Source organism: Ambystoma mexicanum, chromosome 1p (genome assembly GCF_040938575.1).
Source record: "Ambystoma mexicanum isolate Mex_15411 chromosome 1p, UKY_AmexF1_1, whole genome shotgun sequence".
Lineage (NCBI taxonomy): Eukaryota > Metazoa > Chordata > Amphibia > Caudata > Ambystomatidae > Ambystoma > Ambystoma mexicanum.
This window is the reverse complement of record NC_090921.1, coordinates 1,004,184,001-1,004,207,979: the sequence shown is the minus strand read 5'-3', so window position 1 is coordinate 1,004,207,979 and position 23,979 is coordinate 1,004,184,001. Positions and strand designations below refer to the sequence as shown.

Sequence of the window (23,979 nt, the reverse complement as noted above, 5' to 3'; positions counted from 1 at the left end):
CCTCTCCCCTCCGCCACACCCACCGAAAGTGACGGAGGCACCTCCGATGACCAAACATCCATATCGGATGTTATAGACCTTGAGGCGGACACTTCTAGGCCCGCCATGCCCGTGCCCGACCTTTCAAGGCCCGACGCAAGTCACGCTTCAGGGACAACACCCAGCGACCGGTGTACAAAAACCGCAACACACTAAACACACAACCCCACCACCAATTTCGACAGCTCCGTCTAAATAGGTGAAGGCGCTAACAGGGCTGTCGAAAATGTTGGCTGATTCCTCCGATCGGGTAGATAAGGAGCCTTCCCCGCATCCACAGCAGAGTCTTGCGATGGCAACCCAAAAACATGGGCGCTTCCCCTAAATCGGGTTTACACGCCTGAGCGTGTTCATTCGACGCTCGCGATGGTTTCTAAAGGCCTGGTATGCCTAAAACATACTACTAGGCCCTCTAACACTGCGGTAGGCGGTAAATCTTCAGATAACCCTTCGAACCTGTTAACTCACGCAAATTCGGCGGAGATTAAAGACAGCATTGCGAGAATTACTTCGGCAGTTGGGCTGGTACCTACACTGTCGAAACGCATGGGGCAGGAAGCGGACAAGTCTAAAGACACACCATGGTTCCCTGATACTCGCGAAAACTACGAGGACAGTCAGGAGCCTCTATCCAGAACCTTAGGAGTCGACTTTTGACGCCAAAGGGCGGAAAATGACGTTTTTCCACCTTTAGGTCCTTCTGGTTCCTCTAAGTGGACAAGGGAGAAATTTGAAGGGTACATGGATCGTCTAGACAAATCTTTATTTTTTTCTGAACAGCCTTTCCCTAAGAGATCTCGTGGGGAATCCGTTGTAAGATCGGCTTCGTTTTCAAGAAATCTTGACTCTCAGCCCTCGGTTTCTGTCAATCAGTAAGAGGTGGTCCAGATGGACACCTATCAAAACATCTACAGAGATGAAGACCCGTCCTGCAGGACTACACTGAGGACCAGGCGGATGCCATGGACAATTGGGAGGAAACCCAGCAAGTGGAAACGGAGCCATGGACGCGCCCCACGCAAGATCAGGAAACTTATGTTCTATGCCTGGATTCTCCTCCATCCACCCCGGCTTGCCAGGCCTCGCCTGTAGACGACCAAATGGCCTTCAATGCCATCTTAAAGAAGGCAGGGGATCACTTCCAGAGCACTACTCAAGAGGCGGTACCCGAACAAGACTTTGTGGAGGACATTCTCAAGGAGAAACCCCCCTCAAGCCAAGCCATTCCCCTTCTAACTTCTGTTAAAAGAAGATTGGACCCCCTCCCTGGTGTCGCCAGCTCAAACCAGGGCATTGAACCCAAGAGTGGAAAAGCGATTTCGGCCAACACCTTCGGACCCTCAATATATTAAAGGCCACGCCACCCCCGACTCCTTGGTAGCAACTACCACCCGGAAATGGGCAGGAGTACCCCTTGCTACAGGGGAGGCACCTCTGGACAAGGAATCCAAGAGGTTGTACGCCCTAGGTAAGCGTGTTACCTCAGCAGCTGCATACACCACACACATAGCGAATAACACCACGCTGCTGGCGAGTTATGCAGACGCTCAATGGAACCTGGTACAGGAAGGTTTCCAGGAGGTTCCTGAACCCATTAGGTCCAGGCTTCTCACTATTGTGGCCGAAGGCAGGCAGGTTAACTAGAATATCATCAAGAACACTCTGAACACTGCTGAGACCGTAGGCAGGTCTCTGGCCCAGGGCACTTTACTAAAGCGGCCCGCTTGGCTTCGTAACTCGGGGTTCAAGCCTGAAACTCAGGCCGCTCATCAACACCCCATAGAGGAGACCAATCTCTTCGGGAAAGCAATCGACAATGCCCTGGAGACGGCCAGGTAAGAGCATGAGACTTAAGTCCTTGCAACAAATAACTCAGAAACCTTCCCCCCAAAGGGGAGGTGGTTCTCGGCGGTCCTTTCGAGGGCAGTCCCGTGCAAATCAGAACTACAGTACGGGAAACTATAACTCTGGACAAACATCAGGAAGCCCCACCTACTACCCACCAAGGGGTCAGGGACGCAGCAAAGGCAGAGGTAGAGGCCCCAATCCCAGAGGAGCCGCTGCCTCTGGTCAGAAATGACCATCAGATCCAAGTCCCCTCCCATGTCACCCTGGTGGGGTGGGGGGGGGGTGTTTAACATCTTTCCTCGCGGCATGGGAGGGGATAACCTCAGACCAGTGGGTTATAAAGACGGTTGCCCACGGGTACTGTGTGGAATTCGCCCGACCACCACGCTCATGGCACCTATCACCGGACCATCTGCAGTTCCAGAATCAAGAGGAGGAAGTGCCGCTTGGAAAGGATGCCATAGAAGCTGTCCCTATTCTTCAGGTAAACAAGGCTATTTATTCAGTGTCATTCCTTGTACCCAAAAAGGACCTCACCATGCGCCCTGTTCTAGACCTGCACCCAGCGAACAAGTTTATAAAACCTCAAATGTTTCGTATGGTAACGCTACAGGAGGTGATCCCACTGTTGAAACAGGGGGACCACATGGCAAAATTGGACATGAAAGATGCATACTTTAATTTCTTATGTTTGTCAATCTGCTTAGAATAACGTGCTGTGCATAGTCCGACATCCAGTGGTAACCGTGTAGTATTGCATCTTGTCTTTCGAGAATCGAAAGGGGACGTCGACACGGGCGTGCCTGTAACACTATCCCTACGTGACGTCTAGTGTACCCAAGATCCCTCACACCTCAAGGTCCCTTAGATTGTTTTTTTCCATCCAGATAACTGGTCGCCATTATGCAGAGTTAGTAAAGTACATTGCTATTGTCCAACGACCTTTGGTCGAATTATTCTATAGAAATTTTCAATTTCACCCCTTCGTCCCTGGTCTCGACGGCTGTTCCAGTTTCTGCTGAAGACCTGCGAGATTCGACGGAAGGTGATCCTGTCGGCGCTGCCAACCACGTGACCGGGCCTTCACTGGCCTATACAGTAGGGAGAGTGGGGTCGGGGTGGACATTTCTTTTCAAAACTGAAAATGCCTTTCCCTTTCTTCCCTCTTTCCCAATTGGTTTTAGTCACTCTGTTACCTCAGCTAAGCAGAGGACTCCATTTAGATTTTGCCCTATTTGCAAGGGCAAATTCCCATGGGAAGGACAAGCACAGGCGGTGTAACCGGTGCTTGCGGCTCGATCATAAAGACGAATGGTGTGCGCCCTGTAAGCTCCTCCGACCCAAGACTTTGAAGGAGCGTAGAGGAAAATGGTGGGCAGCCCACGTTATGTCCAAGGCCAGGATTTCTCCCACTGCCGCTACCACCGAATGTGACGACGGCGAGAGTGACTATCGGGCCTCCCAATCGGAGGTTGACGACCTTTCAACGGAACACTTGGGTTCCGTATCATCTGTCCCCAGCTCCGATAAGCATGGCGTAAGCCCTGCTATGGGGAAGTCACACCCCGGATACAAAGACACACGTGCATGACACTAAGCACACAACCCCTACCCTTATTTCGAGACGCCGAAAGTTACGGCAGTGCTGGAAAAGGCAGCCAATAAAGGCAAGGTCTCGAGTCCGCCGAAACAGACTCCCTTACAACCGTCAGATGCACCTACACGTCTCCTGAGGCGTGAGACGTCGAGGTCAGCCTGGCAAGGATTGTGGCAGCCGATTCCTTTAAACGGCAGGCTAGGGACTCTCAGAGTCTCCGAAAGACCAAAAGGTCCGCCGAGATCTAAAGAATAGTGTTCAGATGTCGAGGGAAGGGCACAGTGATACTCCACCTTTGTCGGTCCCGCCAGAGGATTTCTTCGAAGCTAAGGCACAGAGCTCTACATTTTTCGACGGAAGAGGGTGCTGGGGTCACTTTTTCGACGGAAGACTGAGAGACACCTTTCCACCCCTAGACCGTTCTAGATAGTCAGTTTTGACTTGGGAAAAGTTTGAGGACTGCATGGAGAGGTTGGATAAGTTTGTTTCACATGCAGAACAACCTACACCACAAAGGCTAAGGGATGAAAGCCCTGCTAACCCTAGATCTACATTTCCAAGGTTTTTTGACCCCTCTTTAGAAGAGGACATATATAATTATGACCTTACTGAAGAAAACATTCTACCAGTTAAGGTACATGAGAATCCTTTCTATAACGAGGAGGAACATGAGCCCATCGAGGATGATCGTATTGAAGGCTGGGGGGAGGAGCCATATGTGGGTGACCCTCAACCATGGCAATCCCCAGAGCCACAAGACCCAGACAGATATTCTGGCTTTGGACTCTCCTCAGAATACCCCTACAAGGAATACTTCTCCTATTGATGATCAACTAACGTTTAATGTAAGGCTATGTAAAGCAGCTGATCACTTTAAAATTGCCACTGAAGCGGCAGCACCTGAAGCCGACTTCGTTGAGGATATACTTGGAGAAGCCGCCAACCAGCCAAGCCATCCCTCTACTCAATTCGATGAAAAAACGGCTTGCTCCATCTTTGTCTACACCAGCTCTTACGAGGGGTATAAACCCAAGAATTGAAACTCGTCCGCCCCTCTCCATCAGACCCTCTATATATTAGAGGTCATTCCACTCCAGATTCTTTGGTAGTCACTACCACAAGGAAAAGAGCAGTGGTCCCTTTATCAACAGGCGAGGCTCCCCCTGACAAAGAACGGAAACGACTTTATGCCCTGGGTAAGAGGGTTACCACAGTGGCAAGCATATCGCCAATAACACTACTCTGTTGACTAGTTACGCAGATGCGCAATGGGCTTTAATACAAGAAGGGCTACAGGAGGCGCCAGAACCTCTACGGACCCGCCTACTTTCCAGTCTCTGAAGGTAGGCAAGTTAACCAAAGTATTATAAAGAACACTTTGGATTGTGCCGAGACAGCCAGCCGAGCCCTCCCTCAAGGCATTCTCCTCAAGACATGCGTGGTTTCGTAATCCAGGGTTTAAACCTGAAACACAAGCGTCTCTTATAAACAAACCAGTGGAGGAATCCAACTTGTTTGGGAAGGCGGTCGATGAGGCCTTAGAGACCGCAAAAAAAGAACATGAAACCCTAAAGAGCTTGGACCAAATTACTCAGAGACCTGCCACAAGGCGAGGATTTGGAAACAGAAGATTTTTTTGTGGCCAACGCTCCACTCACCCACAATACCCTTCAGGAAACTACTGGAACTCTCCACAGGGAGACCATACTTACAATAACCCGTACCCCCAAAGGAGATAGCGGCGTGCTAGGGGAAGAGGCAGGAAACCGACTCCCCCCACCCACACCGAGGTTGTCCTGCCTCAGGCTCCAAATGACTCGATGATTCAGGTCCCCTCCCATGCCTCTCAGATAGGGGGCCGGTTGACATTCCTGAAAGCATGGGAGGGAATAACCACAGACCAGTGGGTGCTAAAGGCCATAGCCCACGGGTACTGTGTAGAGTTCAACCAATCCCCAAAATACAGACCTCCATGCCAACAAAGGCTAACACCAGAACATCTTTGCATACTTCTTCAAGAAGTCGAGATACTGGAACAAAAAGGAGCCATAGAGATTGTACATCTATCACAGGAAAAGGAGAGTATTTATGCAGTGTACTTCCTTGTACCCAAAAAGGATCTAACCATGCGTCCTGTTCTAGATCTGCGCCCAGCGAATAAGTTTGTAAAACCACAGAAATTTTGCATGGTCACCCTGCAGGAAGTAATTCCTCTGCTCACACAGGGGGATTACATGGCAACTCTGGATATGAAAGATGCATACTTTAATATTTCAATGTTGCCAGTGCACAGAAAGTACCCCAGGTTCATGATGGAGAACAAATATCAGTTCAAGGTACTACCCTTCGGCATAGCATGTGCGCCAAGGCTATTTACAAAGGTACTAGCAGTAGCGGCAGCACACCTGCGCAGGCAATCCGTTCCAGTTTATCCTTACCTTGACGACTTGCTCATAACAGGGGACTCCTACGAAACATGCCTGTCAAATACCCAAAAGATGATGGATCTTTTATTCAGCCGGGGCTTCTCCATCAACGAGAAGAAATCCAGCTTAGACCCCAATCAAGTCATACAATTTCTAGGGGCTCTAATCCGAACAAAGGACGGCCTCGTCTTCCCCTCCAACGAGAGGGTTCAAAACATGCTGTTTCAAATCCCTCACTATGCAGCCAGTCGAGAGGTAACCGTACGCATGGCTATGCCTCTACTGGGAATGATGGCGTCATGTATCTACTTAGTTCCTCATGCGCGCCTGCGACCGCGCCTATTGCAGGAGTCGCTAAGCAACCAGTGGTGTCAGGCCAACGGACAGTGGGACGATTTAGTAGTGGTCTCGCGGGCCCAAGTTCTCTCGCTGCGGTGGTGGTCGAGGGAAAACCTCTTGAAAGGGAAATCCTTCACCACCCCCGCAGTGGAAGCCACTCTAACTACGGATGCCTCCCTTACAGGGTGGGGAGCCCACCTGCTCCAACAGACAGCAGTGTGGGGTCCCCAGGCATGGCGTCCAACCACATAAACCTGCCGGAACTGCTGGCAGTGTTTAAAGCACTGAAGGCGTTCGAAACACAACTACAAAGAAAGACTATACTAATCCTTACAAACAGCACCACGGCCATGTACTATCTGAACAAACAGGGAGGCACTTATTCTCCAGGGCTGTCCAAACTGTCCTAGAACATTTGGAAGTGGGCTCTCAAACGCAATATGTTCCTGTTATCACAACATGTTCCAGCGGAACTCCATCTTCTGGCAGACGTACTCAGCAGAGACGTTCCATTGCCCAGGGAGTACGAATGGCGATTACACTGAGACATCGTCGCCAGTGTTTTCGCACAATGGGTTTTCCAGAGAGCGATATGTTCGCGACTATGGAGAACGCCCAATGCCAAGATTACGCCTCCAGATACCCCCAGAACCGATCCAAGGGGAACGGACTCTGGATAACATGGTCAGGGAAATTTGTCTACTCTTGCCCCCCTGACCCCCCCAACTCCCCTTCTCAACAAGATTGTGCACAAGATGCACCAAGAACCAGTCACGATGATATTGGTGACCCCCCATGTGGGCCCGCCAACCCTGGTTCACTCACCTGATGGAGATGTCCCTATCTCATCCTGTCAAACTGACTTGCCCGTACAGGGAGACTCTTCACCCATGCCTGTAGACATTGAATTTAGCGGCCTGGCTCCTGAGGTCATAGTTTGGGCACCTGCAACTCCCTCAGAGATGTATGGACATTCTCAGGGAAGCAAGGAAACCTAACACTAGATACTGCTATTCTAGTAAATGGAAACGGTTTGTCATATGGTGTAACTGAAAGAGCATCAACCCTATCGACTACTCTCCCAATGAAATTGTCCTATACCAAACTCACTCACTTGACTCAGGCCTAGTCTTCAACTCAATAAAGGTGCACCTAGCGGCACTTTCAGCATATACAACATCTCAACAGAAAGTGTCATGGTGGAAGATAACCAGTATTTAAGGCTTTCATGGAAGGGGTAAAAAGAATTCACCCTCCCATTTCCAACCTGGCTCCAGGATGGTAGCTAAATGTGGTATTAACTAGACCTTATGGGAGCTCCTTTCGAGCCCATGCATGAAGCAAGTCTTACGTACCTCACCCTCAAGACTGATTTTTTAATAGCAATCACCTCCATTAGGAGGTTAAGTGAACTGCAAGCACTATCTATCCTAGATCCCTTCGTAACAGTTCACAAAGACAAGGTGGTTTTGCGCACTCACCCTAGTTTTGCGCCTAAAATAATTTCCAAGTTCCATGTGAACCAGTCAATGGAGCTACCAACGTTATTTCAGAATCCCTCAAGCCTGGGGGAAAGAACCCTGCAGACACTGGATGTACGCAGAGCTGTCATGTTCTATATGGAAAGAACTTGTCCACTAAGGAAAATGAATCATTTTTTCGTGTCAGTGGCCACAGGGAAGGAAGGAGATGCAGTCTCAAAATCCACGATTTCTAGATGGATTGTCAATTGCATGACACTCTGCTACCATCTTGCAAAGAGAGAACTGGCCTTCAAGCCTAGAGCACATTCCACTCAAGGCACTGGGGCATCCATAGCATTCATTGCAAATGTTCCTCTTGAGTCCATTTGCAAAGCAGCAACCTGGAGTTCTGTACACACCTTTACAAAACACTATTGCCTAGACACTCATTCTAGGTCTGATTCTCAGGTGGGACAAGCAGTACTAAGACATCGTTTCTCTACTGTTCCTTCTCACAACCCACCTCCAACTCCGGGTACTGCTCTCTAGTCTATGCACAGCATGTGATTCTAAGCAGATTAACAAGCATCAGAAGACATGCATTAATCAACGTAATAGCATTTCTGATGATTGTATCTGCTTAGATTCACATGCGCCCTCCCTACCTCCCTTCTCGGGGTGGAAGGAACATAGACTTCTTACTACTTTCTCTCTTTATTTACTCACTCACTATAGCCTTGGGCTCCCTCATTGCAGAAAAAATACAATCGGAGGGACCTCGGCGCGTGAGGGATTTTGGGTACTAGACACATCACGATAGGGATAGTGTTACAGACACGCCTATGCCGACGTCCACTTTCGGTCCCCAAAAGACAAGATGCAGTACTCTGTGGATACCACTGGATGTTGGCCCATATGCACAACATGTGAATCTAAGCAGATAGAATCATCAGAAATGCATGTCACATTCTTTTACTTAGAAACCTTGAGTCAGTGTTTGCCGGAGTCATAGTAATTGCCGACCTTTATGTAACAATTTGTACAGCTCACTTACTCTTGAGATAAGTCTGGCTGCTCCGCTACTGCTACCGCTATAATGTGTAGTACGGGCTTGTACCAAAGGTGAAATTGTAGTGTCACTTGCATTCTTAATTGTGTGTAGTGTTCCCAAAGGGTACTTCATATAATTCTGCCTAACAGACTAAGCACAGCGAGGTTCGGGGCACCTCCCGCCTACCCCAGACACTCTGGAGCCAGAGGCGGGTTTCTCTCAGAAACCCTGCCAAAGGCAAAATTAACAAAGTGACCAAACCTGGTTTGGCACGCAGAGAATCTCTCTAGAAGGACCCTTCTACAAAGACCTGCCCAAAAAAAGTAAACTGGGCACCATTTTAGCAAAGATGGCTGTATGCCATTTTGAAAAAGATGGCTTCTGCGGTTTCTTTACCAGAGCCGCGAACGGTCGTGGTAAATGCAAACCAAGGTAGTTTAAAATGAAACCACTGCCACTAGCCAGTCAATTGAGGAAAGGGTAACATAAAAAATGTTACATCAGCATTTAGACACAGGGGATACTAAGTATCCCCTCCAGCACTCTATTGTAAGATAGGGTGTGCTGGTCTAGCAAGTACAATAAGTAAAGTCAATTTCACTTTACTGCTTTGGGAAATAGTTGATCCCAGAGAAGTTATTTAATCATTGAGAAATCTGGAAGACTTCCCTGTGGCACTGCACTGAAGGTGCTTTGTGACACAATTATAAAAGATGCCTATGGAGGGGGGGGGCGCTGTTGCGCACGAGTGAAAATGGCCGCTCGTGTGTAAGCTCTGGCAGGAACGAGGGCAGAAAATGCTGAGATATTCATCACGAGCACCCGGTTCTTCACGAAAATAGCTGAAGACGTGTAGCAGCGCATGCAGAACCACCCGACCGAGTTTTAGAGCGTGAGCTGATGTGAAGCTAAAATGGCGGCGAAAATAGATTTACGTGCGCCGAAGGGGGAACGAGCCTGAGGCGCGGCGAGGAGGAGCCCGGCGCCAACCAACGTGAGCAGTGGCTAGAGGGAAGAAGATACATCTGCACTCTGGGTGGGCCGCGGGCGCTCCGGAGGACGTCGAGCGCCTGCGAACCCCACCCCAGATCTATCGGAGGTGTCGCTGTATAGAAGCGGAAACATTTGGGACTGCTGGGCGGCGGCAGAAATTCTAACACACGGGCCGCAGGGCTGCCGAGCCGGAGACGAGGCGCAGGTGGTGTTGAGGAACCTGGCGCCAACCATCGATAGCAGCGGCCAGGAGCCGGGCGACTCAGCTGCACTGGAGGTGGGCCGCGGGCGCTCTGGGGGCCGTCGACTGCCTGCGAACCCCTACATAACCATTGCTACTGCCGCTGAGAAGTAGAGGCAACACGAGAGGGCTGAGCCAAGCACCAGCAAGGTAGGCGGACACATGCAAGCCACTGGGCCCCCTGTGGAAGCGCCTGAGGCAACTGCATCCGTTAAGCCCCAACAGACACTTGAGGGCACCAGTGTGGAAGAGCAGGTGGCCACACCAACCCCTGAGGCTGAACCCAATACCCCTGACTTTCTGGAGAGAAACATACAGAAATCCCTGCAGTTCCCTGCAACTACCCCAGGAAACTGATTGTGGGCGCCAGTCACTTCAGAGTGTAAAGGGCACACAGAGAGGAAGTGCGCAATCAGAGACTTCCCGGACAGCGCACCCCCAAAGTGGGGCCCCCCGTGAACACCAGTCCACGTTGTTCGTAGAGGGCACTCCCCCCGGCCCAGGGATGCAGTGAAGTAACTCGCAGCAACAGTACAGGCAGGAGAGCTGGTGAGGAGGACACTCAGACGGTAAGACGCAACGCCTGAACACACTGTGCGAAAGTGCTCGCTAATGACGTCTATGTAGACCATGCGCCCAGCCAAAAACATCTTTATATGTGAAGGGTCATACAGTTGGTGGATTGCTTCATAAGTGGAGACCTCCTATAAAGGAAAAAGCTGCTAACAGATCCATTAACCACGGATATACTGGCCATTTGCTGGTGAACTAAACGAGTCCTAAGAAAAATACAAGGCTCCCTCTGGTCCGTTGCCAACGCTCTCACATAACCACAGGGCTCTCACCACCTGAGAAGGGCCCGCTAGGCTACCCCCCCCCCACCCGGGGCTCACCCCATCCCTGCGAAGAGGGAAGGAGAGAACGATGTTCAAAGGTTTGGAGCAAATGGGAACACGATCTGGGGCAACAAATAGAGGATCACAAGTGGATCCAGGTCTGCAAACTAACCAAACAACTGTCTTGTAATGCCATGTATAGACTAATACACTATAAAATAGTACATCGGACCCATTCCACCCCAGTAAGGCTTAAAACTAATCTACCCCATCTCTTCGGGAGCATGCCCGAGGTGTAAGGCTGAGGATGCAAATATATACCATATGCTCTGGGCATGTGCAAAGTTGAGTAGCTATTGGACGGAGGCGTGTTCAGCTCTAGATTAAATGGCAGATCAACCTGTGGAATGGACGCCACGATTGTGTTTGCTGGGCGCAGTAGGTAAAATGGATCCAACCTGGCGAAAACTGTTAAACCTTAGCTTATTGATAGCAAAAAGAGCGATACTTATGAAGTGGAAAAATGCGAACCCTCCAACTAAGGCAGATTGGGATAGTGATATGCTATGGACAAATGATACAGAAGAACTATACATAGACTCGGTGCTGCAATCATCTAAACCCAGAAATATATGGGCCAGGTATAAACTATATTTAGCAGACAAAGCAGAAACTGAAAATGCCGAAGTGGAAGAAGAATGACTTGAGTGCAACTTCCTGTACGAAATGTTAATGCATGATTTTGTATGTGCTTACCTTGTGCAACAATAAATAAAGTGTTTAAAAAAAAAAAGAAACAAATATGCCTATGGAGTTGGTTAGACTCCATAACCAAAAGAGACAACATAGAAAACAAATAGAATTAAAAAGTACAGAGTCCCAAAGTTCAGCAAAAGAGCTAGGGGTCCTCTAAGGTAGAGAGGACTTAGCATATGTTTGAGAATTCTCCCTAACACATGTCAAGCCTCTTCTTTGAAAAAAATTCTAGGCCCCAGCATCTGACCACATCCCTTTCCCCTCAGGTAGGAAAGGGCTACTCCCCACTACCAGGGGTAACCCTCCCCATAGCCTCTAGCCCATTATCCTGACGAGTTGGTTACTGTTTTTGATTGTTATGTAGAGTCTAGGCAGTCTGTGGCAGTCTCTCTACAGTTGCTGTTTCAGCAAGGCGTGTCTACAAAACCCAACCTTACCGCGGAGCGGGCCGTGGAGTCGAGGCTGCAGAGTCTAGGCAGTCTGTGGCAGTCTCTCTACAGTTGCTGTTTCAGCAAGGCGTGTCTACAAAACCCAACCTTACCGCGGAGCGGGCTGCGGAGTCGAGGCTGCAGAGTCTAGGCAGTCTGTGGCAGTCCGGGGTGGTCCCCACGTTCAGACACGTCCAGACAAGATGAATCATGCGGTTCGCGTACCAGAAGTAGAAGTACACTGGCTAAGAAGTCAGAGAACCCGCAGTGAAGATAGCGGGCTTGAGCACCGTAGCCCCCACAAACATTTGCCAAGAAACAAGAAAATACAGGATGTGAGGCAGCCCTTTCCCTCCCAACAGATGAACAAACACTTGACAAACCTTCAAAGTCAAGGGGAAGGGGAGCAAACGGTGCGACCTAATGGGGACCCCAAGTCAGAGCCCTACTGCTTGCCTGCGATCCCGCTAACGCTCCCGCAAGCCACTCAGCCTCACCTGAAAGGTCGGGAAGGGCGGGAAAAGCCCGCCATCTACACAGTGCCGGCGATGCGGGGAGCTGCCTTGACGGAGATAGACAGGCAGACCGGGACCTCCCCTACACTCCTGGTTGGTCTGGGAGCGTCTGCTCGACCGCCAGGACCTGATGTTCAGGTGGGGTCTCTGGACGACGCCATAAAGTCCCGCACGGTCCGCCCGCAAGCCTCGATGGGATAGGGGGTGGCGGTTCGTGCGTTAAGGACGGAGGATCTAAATCGAGCCGGGGAGGGTATGAACTCTACAGCTCCAGCTCACAGCCTTCCCTCGGACGGTCTGGTCGCCTCAGCTCGACTGTCTGGAGATAACGAGCTGGGCAAGGAGTCCGAGGAGGCAACCCAGCAGCAGCTGGACGCCACAACCACAACAGATGGATTGTGTGCGCCGGCGCTACCACCAAACGCAGCGGCTGGCAAAAGGGAAGACAGAGAGGATCGCCTACTCCCAAAGCCCTACCCGCTCCTACCTACTAGTCTGGAGGTGCCAGATCGACCTCCCACGACCGTCGCAGAGGCGGTCACGCTGGGCCCACCCGTGGGATGCGGGCAGACCCCACCGCCACTGGCAGGCCACGGGTGGGGGGTCCACTTCAAGGAGGCAGTCGCCGAGGAAAAAGCTTCTCCCGGTGTGGTGAGTCGCCCTACGAGCGGCCCCTCTGACCAAAGAACATACAGCGAGCGGACAGCGGGCGTGATATCCCCGCCAGGGGTCGGCGCAACAGAGGCTGGCAAGGGACTCCAGAGCCCGGGATGGGAGGGAAGGGGGGCTGTGCCAGATCCAGCGGCGCCAAAAGACCCATCCAAGAACTTGGAGTGCGCCACTACACCCGAGTTCAACAAGGGCTACGACTCCAAAACCGCGATTAACAAAGACGCCCCCAACAACGGGGACAACAAAATTAAAATTGAACTGGAGATTCATCCAATAGTAGCAAGAGAGGACTTAGCTACCCCTCCCTCCAGTTTGGGAAACTTGGAAACAGTCTGGTCGGACGATTGCTCGTGCTCATCAATAGAGGATCCAGAAAATGATCCTACGCTAAACCAAGACCCAGCACTCCTGCCAATCAACTTAAAGTCAGTTCCACCGGAGCTCTTTGACAAGGACCCCTCATTCACTATCGACAGAAGGTCGCAGAAAGTCCTAATCTCTAGAGAGCACAAACAAGCGCAAGAGAAGGATGAAGAAACCTCCTCAGGCAAAACGACCATAATAAACCCCCTCACGCACAAGACACTAAAGAATCACCAGCTGCCAGCGCCCACAAAGCGGAGCAAAGAGGCTCTGAAGCCCCTAGTGGGCACTCTGGACAAATTCTTTAGCAAACAAGGAAAAAGAAACCAGAACGCGAAAGGCGAGATTTCAGACGCAGACCTTCTGGAGGGTTCCCAAGTAGAATTAGCTCAACTCAACTCTCCTGCTAGTCCAACGAAATTTACTTTCAACGTATACCCCCGAAACCCCAACACCTCGAGTCCCCAGTTTCACACCAACAAAAGATGGCATTTTGGGAAACCGCGGCGAAGACCATGGATCTCACAGCCTCAGACATTCCGGCGCAGCCCTCAACTCCATCATACAACCTCAACAAGGCAAATCAGCCTAAAGAATATTCCTTACACGAGGGGGTACCAGAATCAACATCCACAGTGACCAAATCAGACAGTCTTAGTTTGCCAACAAGAAATCTGGATCCAACAAATTCCAACTCGATGGGACCTACAACGCAACCGTTGCCTTGCAAGCAAACACAAGTCACCGCCCATTCGGAGCACTTGATAATGCTTAAAACGCCTACGACCAGTCGACAATCGGAAACCCAAACTCCTAACCCGCGCACGTCAACTCCTCCGCTAAGGAACAGGAAACAAAGCGAAACTGTGGGAAATTCAACAAAAGAAACACCAAACAAAAAACCAGACTTAATGATGATAATGTCTGCTATCACCATAGCCTTAGCTCCATTCACAAAACTATACGAATCATTGAACGATTCGGTAAAGGACCAAGCATCATTGGCGGCACTGGCTCAAACAAAACTTACGTTTCTAGAAGGTTTCATCACTTCAAAAACTGAAAATAGGATGACTCTAAAACACATCAGCACTCAAACAGTGGACCTACAACATCGAGAAACGAAAGCAGTACAGTCCCAGATGGATTTCTCTTCGGAGAAAATATTCCATTTCAAAGCAGGCTCTGATGATAAGACCAACAATTCGGGCTTGAAGGCTCACGCCAACACCCCAGCAGTACCCACGACCACGGGTAAATGGAGTTTAAAAACACCTCTCCTAAGTCTTAACCTTGAGCAAACAAAGAAAGCACATGGAACCCACACCAGTGGAAATCAAAACACTCTTAAATTCGCAAAACCCTCGTCGAGCAAGACTAAAAAGAAAACCAACGGTTGCATCATTAACGAGAAAGACCAAGATCTCGGAGTCTCTTTGGCTGACCCACCCACGCTTCGGGTCCCAACAAAGAAAGTAAAAAGCGGATCACCGGCGCAATTTAAATCGGCTTTGGCCCAACCCCAGAGCTCGAAAAAATCTTCTTTGTCGCCTGATAGAAAATATATCAAAATTTGCCCCAAGTTGTCGACTCCAAAAACCCCCCAGCAAACTATTGCCAATCAAAACATCAACAGATCGCCCTCCTGCACCGAAAGCGACCTAATGGAAGACGCCCTGGAACTCGCGTCTCAATGGCGGGCCAAAGAACCAAAACCAGAAAATAACCGGGAGCTAAAAGGAAAACAGTGTCTTTTGAGCGAAGCCACGACAATGACACACCTCCAAAGAAAATCAGACAGTTGGAACCCAAATCCTCGGCACCATACAGGGCAGAAGACGTGAAATTTACGTCCTCGGCCGGAACCAAACACAGACACTATTCGAGCCCCATAAAAGGGGAGGAAGCCACTAATAGTAAAAACAAGCATTCTCCCAACAGGTGGAAAACTCGAGTGCACTTGAAACAAAAAAGAGACTCTATAGTTCGTAGCCAAACAAGGGAAAGAGCCTGGCGGACCCCCCCGAAAATCCGTGAAAGAGAATGGAAACGCACCTGTTTAACGAGAAACAACAGAACAACTGACACGCGCTCCTTCTTCCTTCAGCCCAGCCACAAATCAAAGCATAATCAGGTTCTAAATAGAACCGTAATACTGGACCTATTCCATCAAATCCCGGCGCTCAGATCAGTAACATCTGACTGTCTAGACGTAATTGAATTCTCGGGTCCTCACAGCATAGACAGTGTCTATATCCACATATCTTCAGCTAGCACGAGACTTAAACTCAAGGCGGAGGCCAAAGCCCTCAAAGAAATAGGCTACTACTTGGAAGAATTACATGGAGACAGTGATCCCTAGCCACACTTCGATCGGAATAAAGGACAGAGATCACACATACATCAGAGGCCTTGTACCCCCATACAAGATAGACACTTCCCCAAGAGACCGAGCTTCACATCACGCTTCGCCCAACTTTCACCCAGGCAATAAAGCTCAAGTCAGGAGCGAAAGGAAGACTTTTGAGGCCAACCATGACGATCACGTACGACACCGGGTCTCACACTACAGACCTTATAAAAACGTCGAGGAAACCAGAACCTGTAACCAAGAAGATAGGAGCCCACTTGGAAAACAGCACGGAAGGGCCCCTAATTGGGAGATGAGAAAATCTGTCAACTACAGAGACAGATGGGAAATGCAGCTCACACCAATCAAAACCCATCAATGGCATAAAAGTGCGCTGAGTGGGTCCATGAACAAACACATCGAAAAACAGAGTAACAGGGTTTCAGATCGTGACCAGAAGGGATCCCGGCAGGACTGGAAGTCACCAAGGGACAGAGCACACACCAGAAATAGCACAAGCGAACTATACAACCATTCACGTCCCCATCGGCAAGACCCGGAAATAAAAAGATGGTCCGGGACGCAGGAAAGCCTCTCAACAGAAATAAGAAGATAGCCACGATCGACCACGAAAGGAGTCAACGAAGATTCTGACAACCCTCATCAGACCGCAAGCAAATTAAAAATGGGGTCATGGAACACAAGAGGATTCTCCCACTTGACACTCAAATCAGACGTGCAACTGGGGTCATTCGACCTCCTTTGTCTACAGGAGACGTGGCTCCTAAAAAAGCCAACATTAGACAGCTTTGAAATCGACTTCTCTCCAGCTACACAAGGAACACTTGGAAGGCCCACCTCAGGCCTCCTGACAGCAGTCAGAATCTGCAGCGGCCTACAACTTAAACATACAATACTATCGAATGCGTCAATCCTAGCTTCCATGATATCAGAACTGAAGTCTGGAGAGGGGGTGAACGAGAACAAACCAACATTGTATCTAGTGATAAACACATACTGGAATCCAAAAGTCGTGAAGGAAGCAGTACTCCTTGAAACCATCGGACAAATAATATAGTCCTGCCTGAATATGATGGCACCAGACCACATCATTATATGCGGAGACTTAAACTTGACACTACCCAACATTGGCCAAACTACACCAAACTGGGATCCATACTTCGCATTGGTACCCAAAGACTCTTCGATAACTCGAGACTCTGATCGGAGAGGTAAAGGATGGGAACTCCTTATGGGCGAACTTGATCTTCACAATCTCCATTACTTGACCTCTCACACAGCAAACTGTATTCCAACTTGGGAACAGGGCTCTCGTAAGGCCTTCCTGGATCACATATACGTATCCAGAAACCTGCTCTCAAAGACATCTGTATTCGAAGTCATAAGAACCAAAAACAGTGACCATAATCTCCTGATGGCTATATGGTCAGCCCCAGAACGGAAATCGGAGGCAAACAGACAGAAAATGACCTCGTCAATTCTTACTAACGGCGCAGGGACTAGATTAAGACTCACTGCTGAAGCAATAAGAAACATCACAAAGACTTACGAAAGAACTACGGTTGCTCCAGGGGAAGCAAATACACCTGATTATTACCCCCTGTTGATCCCCTTCCACCAACAAAGGAACGCTCAAGCCCTAGTCAAAAAGCCATACCACACGTATAACAAGCAATTGGTGGAGAAAAGAAGAGAATTGAGAAGAATCTTACGCAAAGCGAAATCTCGCCCCTCAAAACAAACAGAGGAGGCAGCAGTATTCACGAAAAAATCTTACAAAAATTGGCTTAAATCACACCGTACAATTCTGTATCAAGAAGATTCTGAGAACATGTTAAAGATCCTAAGTGGGAAACAATCTAAAAACTTCTGGGCACTGATCGACCCGGAAGGAGACAACTCAAATAACGCTTTAGCCAATTCAATTGGAGAGATGCATTGGAGATCCTTTTTCTCGGATATGTTTGCCTTACCAGAGGGTAACACCCAAGAAACCATACAGCTTCAAAAAAACCAATGGGATATTGAAAAGGACGAAAAGGAAATCTGCGAAAAAATAAGGAAACTGAATAACTCCCGGGCACCGGGACCCGACGGAATCTCCAATGTGGATCTCAAAAATAACAGTGAAGTATGGGGCGCACTAATATCGCGAATATTCCAACAATGCGCTGACACCCAATCCATCCCGAAATCCTGGAAGCTAGCAAATGTGGTCCCAATTTTCAAGAAAGGCGATAAAGCCAACCCAGCAAACTATCGGCCAATCGCCTTATTGGACACCATTGGGAAACTATTCGGAACTTTTCTTCTAGACAAATTCAAGACATGGGTAGCCTCCTCTGAATTACACGACGACTTTCAGACAGGATTTGTAAAAAATATCGGAACATTGGCAAACATAATGCTACTGAGTGTTCTGAAAGCCAAGGTGTTAGAGGGACGACCGAAGATATACCTGGCTTTTATAGACCTCTCTCATGCATTTGATACGGTTAACAGAGAGCTACTTTGGAAAAAACTGAGGACACGGAACTGTCCGACCTCAATCCTGAACCCAATCACCGAGCTGTATTCCAGAACATCTATGAGGGTTAGACTCAACGGAAACGGCCAACTTTCAGAGGAGATCAGCACTTACAGAGGCGTTAAGCAAGGGTGCCCACTTGCCCCCGCATTGTACAATGCGTTTATTGGCGACTACCAAAACTGGGACCTCAATGTCAGAACATTCCCCCCCAAAATTGGAGATGAAAAGGTTGGAAGACTACTCTACGCCGACGATATCTTATTATTGGATCAAACCGCCATAGGACTACAACGTAAACTTACCTCGCTCTCAGAATATCTTGAGGTTAACGACCTGATCCTAAATTCATCAAAAACAAAAATGATTCTTGAAAAAACCACAATACAAAATGAAAAATCAAAATGGTCTCTGGCGGGGGAGAGATTGGAGAAAGTAAAATCATTCCGATATCTGGGAGTCACGATCAACACAAACCGCTTTGAAACTCCCATGCAGGAATCCTTGATCGCCAAGACTAAAATCATGATGACACAAGCTCGATTGATGGACAAAAAATATGGAAAATTCTCATTAAAACCAGTGCTGAACTTCTACACAGCGAAAGCAGTACCCGCCATCACTTATGGTGCAGAGGCGATGCTCATGATTCCGGAGCGAATATGGCTGAAGCTGGAAGGCTTATTTTGGAGGAAAATTCTAACACTCCCAAATTCTACCCCAATGGCTTCTATCCGCAGAGAAATCAATGTCATCTCTTTAAAAGGAAGAGTCAAGCTAAACACTCTAATGCTGAGCCGGAAAATTAGGCTATCCTCCGAGAAGATCTTTAAGGTAATAAAGGAAGAACTCAACAAAGGAGAGAATAACATTCTAGCCTCTTGGGAGCAAAGAAACACGGAAATCCTCGATGAAATCGGAAGCTCATGGGAAGAATTGGAAAATAACCCCACCAGAACAATAAAAAAATTCAAACAAATGGATTGGATTAAAACGCTGGAAGAAGCGGCTAAATACAAACTGACTGCAGATCTTCCAGTGAACCAACAAAAACAGAATGAACCCATGAGCTATCTACTACAAGGGCCCAGTAAGCAAATTAGAAATACATTTCTAAAGGCTAGGCTGAATCTCTTACATACGAAAGAAATCTTATTCATCAGGGGTTCTGCTCCTAACAACCTCTGCAGATTCTGCAACAAACCAGAAACAGTAGAAACCCTGAGGCACCTTTTGCTGTCATGCCCGGAACTGGCCGCAAAAAGAATGACGCACATGGGACACTTATCCAAAAACAGCAGGTGCGGAGAGGAAGAATACTGGTGGACCATCCTGATGTCAGGGGCAAACGTAAAAGCAGTATCTGCAGTCGGTCAGTTCCTCCAGAATATAAAACTGAAGAAAGAAGAGGCAACCTGAGAGCTACCGGGAAAACTAAAATCTCTACCCGACCAGGCGGTGAAGCGGAAAAGAGAAGCCTTTTCATGTTCACACCATTTGTAAAAACTGTGAAAACAGTTGAATCAAAAAAAAAAAAAAAAAAAAAAAAAAAAAAATTGTTATGTATGTATTGACTGTTCCGCATTGTTAACTTTTTGCTAACAATTTAATTGTACTCATTTTAACTGTATCCATTTTCACAAAACTGTCGAACTACGTCGTGTCACCCAAGGGTTTGGGCGTAAAACAAATGCAATAAATAAATTAAAAAGCCATCCCTTGACCCCAAAAACTACAGACCATCTCGAACACCAGATTCCTTGCAAAACTCATCGACCGAACAGCATACTCCCAGCTCAACACCTTTGTAGAATCTAACAACCTCCTCGACCCTGCACAATCAGGCTTCATACCACAACATGGAACTGAAACCACTCTGACCTCGATCTGGGATGATCTTAAGGTCACTGCAGACTCTGAAGTATGTGCTGCACTATTTCTCCTATATCACTCTGCAGCCTTTGACACGGTAACCACTCAATCCTCCTTGACCGCCTCCACTCCCTTGGAATCCGTGGCACTGCCCTCAAGTGGATCGCCTCCTTCCTTAGCAACACGAAACAAATAACCCTCCACTCCCCATTTGTCTCTGCTGCTCGCGCGGTTAACACTGGAGTACCGCAAGGCGCATGCCTGCTCTCCTGTTCAACCTCTATATGACCACCCTTCCTGGAATTATCCGCATGCACAGCATCTCGTGCTACAACTATGCTGACGATACCCAAATCATCTTAAGAATCCCCAATTCGGGCACGAACCCCCAGCCCGACCTCAAAGCCTGTCTTCAAGATATTGACCAATGGATGACAATAAACCACCTCCCCATAAACCCCACTAAAACTGAAATCATGGTGTGCGGCAACACTGCCCTCCTACCTCATCCACTCCCGCGGCCCCCGTCTCTGGGCCCAGCCCTGCCACCCTCCGACACAGTAAAAATCCTTGGCTGCGCTATGGACTCTGGCCTAACCCTCTCCCGTCAGATCAACAATCTGTCAAAATGCTGTCGCTACCATCTGAAACTTCAGACGCATCTTTCCCTACCTCTCCTTCCCGAGCAGACTTGCCGCAATTATGTCTATTGTGATGTCGAGACTGGACAATGCCAACTCCCTATACCTAGGAGCCCTGGCATACCATCTTAATCTCCAAAGAGCACAACACGCTGCTGCTAAACTGCTCCTTGCCCTGGGTCCGAGAGACCACATCTCTCCAGCTCTCTGAACTCTCTAGTGTCTCCCAGTCGGACGAAGAGCCACTTTAAAGACCCTGTGTATCACCCACCGTGCAGTGCACAAGTCCAGCCCATTATACCTGCATCCTAAGATCAAGTACTGCTCTCCTCTTCGTGATTCCAACCACTAACTCTGCCAGGATCGGAGGATCTGCCTTCTCAAGCTTGGCCCCGACTCTGTCGAACTCACTTCCCCCACATATTCGACACACAAGACTACGACATTTCGCAAAGCTCTAAAAACGTGGCATTTTCCATAATACCAACCACAACCTTCTGAAGCGATTGAAACCCTAGCAACCCGATGACTAATGCTCAATGAAACTCCCAACATTGTCATCAGAGAACGCGCTCACTAACTTAGCGATGTTGCTATGTACCCAGCCTCCTGCTTCCCCGTGTCGTCGCTGGGGGCCCCCCATTCTCCCATGTTTCCTGTGATGTTGCTATATGCCCAGCCCCTTTTATCACTGTGTACACCCAAGCCGCCTGTAGTCCCCCATGATGTCCTTGTGTGCCCCCAGCCCCTTTTTGGTCCGCTGCGCTGTCTACCCCCTGCCCTCCGGCTCCCTGTGTTGTCGATATGTACCCCTCAGGTCTCCCGTACTGTCACTGTATGCCTGCCCTTTCTGGCTCCCGTGATGTCACTGTGTGCCCCCAGCCCATTTGTCCCCTGTGTTGTTACTATGTACCCCCTGCCTTCTAACTCCGTGTTGTCGCTGTGTACCTCCTGGTCCCCCGTGCTATCGCTGTATACCCAGCCCCCTCTAGTCGCTGTGATGTCGCTCTGTGCCCGATTGGTCCCACGTGTTGTCACTGTGCACCCGCTTCCCTGTTTCCCTGTGATGTCGGTGGGTGCCTCCTGTCTCTTTGGTCTGAAGTGCTGTCGCTGTGTACCCTCTGGCTCACCATGTTGTCGCTGTGTACCACTCTGGTCCCCCGTGCTGTTGCTGCATGCCCAGCCCCCTCTAGTCCCTGTGATGTCGCTGTGTACCCCTTTGGTCCCCCATGTTGTCGCTGTACACCCCCCTGCCCTCTGGCTCCCTGTAACATTGCTGTCTACCCTCTGGTCCCCCGTGCTGTTGCTGTATGCACAGCACCCTCAAGTCCCTATGGTGTCCCGTGTGCCCCTACACCTGCCTCCCGGCCCCCCTCCTCAGTCCCCTGTGTTGTCATTGCTTACCCAGCCCCTATGGTCCCCCATGCTGTCGCTGTTTGCCCCCAGCCCCTCGTTTCGGCTTGATGCCGCTGTGTACCCACAACGCCTCAGGTCCCCATGTCTCACTGAAGACCAGACCCTCTGGTTCCAGTCCCACCCGTGATGTCACTGTGTGCCCCCAGCCCACTTGGCTCCCAGCGATATCGCAGTGTGCCCCCAGCCCCCTCTGGTTCCAGTGATGTATGCCCCCAGCCCCTTCTAGCCCCTCCATGATGTTGCTGAATGCCCCCAACCCTGGTGCCCTACGATGTTGCTGTGTGCCGTTCATTCCGGTCTGTGTCTTGGCACTTGCACTGTCTGGGTGTCGCTAGGCCGAGTACAGTGGCTGGTCTTCTGGCATTCTTGCTGTTCATGGCCCGTGAGAGTGTCTTTGTTTCCCTTATTCCCTCCCTTGTCGTCGAGCGCTTTTGAAGCGCATTGTGTTTGGGCGCTGTGTGGATGAACCATGATATCATATCACACCACTATGCTTACTCTCTACTGTACACCATCACACAATTAGAGTGCATCTACACCCCTCGATCAATTCGGCCTCGTTGCTCACATACGAATACTATCCCATGAACACCTCATCATTGTAATGAAACGCAGCTATATCCCACGAAAAACCGGCTTGGATGCACACATGCGTCGCACAGGCCTAACGCAGCCAGAACCCAGTCCTGGTGTCCACCCGCCAGACTGCATCCATTGAACCAATACGATTACCGCCACACCTAATGCTAGAATGCAGCTACCATCAAACAATTACATCAGCTGCACACTTAACTGGTGCACCCAAGCACCCTTCGACGCCCTATTCCTTCAACTGACCTGGACTACGGTCCCAGAGGGTGTTTAACCTACCAGCGCTTTGAGGTCATACCAATGATATATAGAGCGCTATATAAGGCCAAATAACATAACATAGGCAGTATGTGCCAAAAGTTGTCAAAGAGAATCAAATTAAAAAGTAATTATGTAGAGTCTTAAAAATTACACCCGTAAAGAGTAAAAGATTCTGAGTGTGCAGAAAAAGGTTCCCACACACTGAGGTATAGGGAAAAATAATCTACCAGTACAGTAAAAAGTTCTGGTGTTGACACAGGTCAGGAAGATTTGATTGCTATAAAAATCTTACACAACATCCCTTTCCTCACCTTCCCCCAGAAACTCAATGTCTCCAGAGCTCTGGTACTCACTAGTCTGCACTATTGCAACAGCCTCTTCCTCAATCTGCCTATACACTCCCTTCACCCCCTTCAACGAATCCAGAATTGGACGGCGAGACTTATCCTTGGCCTCCAGCCCTAAAATCTCTCGGATAGCTCCAGGTGGCTACGAGGATCAAATTCAAGACCATCAGCATCATCCACAAGGCTTTCTGGGGCCTGGGACCCCGCTGCATCCATCTCTTGCTCCCTAAATACCTCCCTGCTACAGCCGTTCGGTCTTCTAGCTCCAACTCTCTGCAGTTCAGACGCTTTGCCAAGCAGAGAGTGGGGGTAGATATCTCCCTTCGGCAGGAGCCTCCCTCTGAAATGGTCTCCCTACCCATCTCAGGCTTGAGCTGGAGTTCCGG

At 49.3% G+C, this 23,979-nt stretch overlaps 1 protein-coding gene across 3 annotated transcripts in view; it reads left to right on the top strand.

The window, feature by feature from the left end:
- SF3B3 (splicing factor 3b subunit 3) overlaps nucleotides 1–23,979 on the top strand; it is a 702,426-nt gene that overhangs the window by 364,615 nt on the left and 313,832 nt on the right. The window lies entirely within an intron of this gene.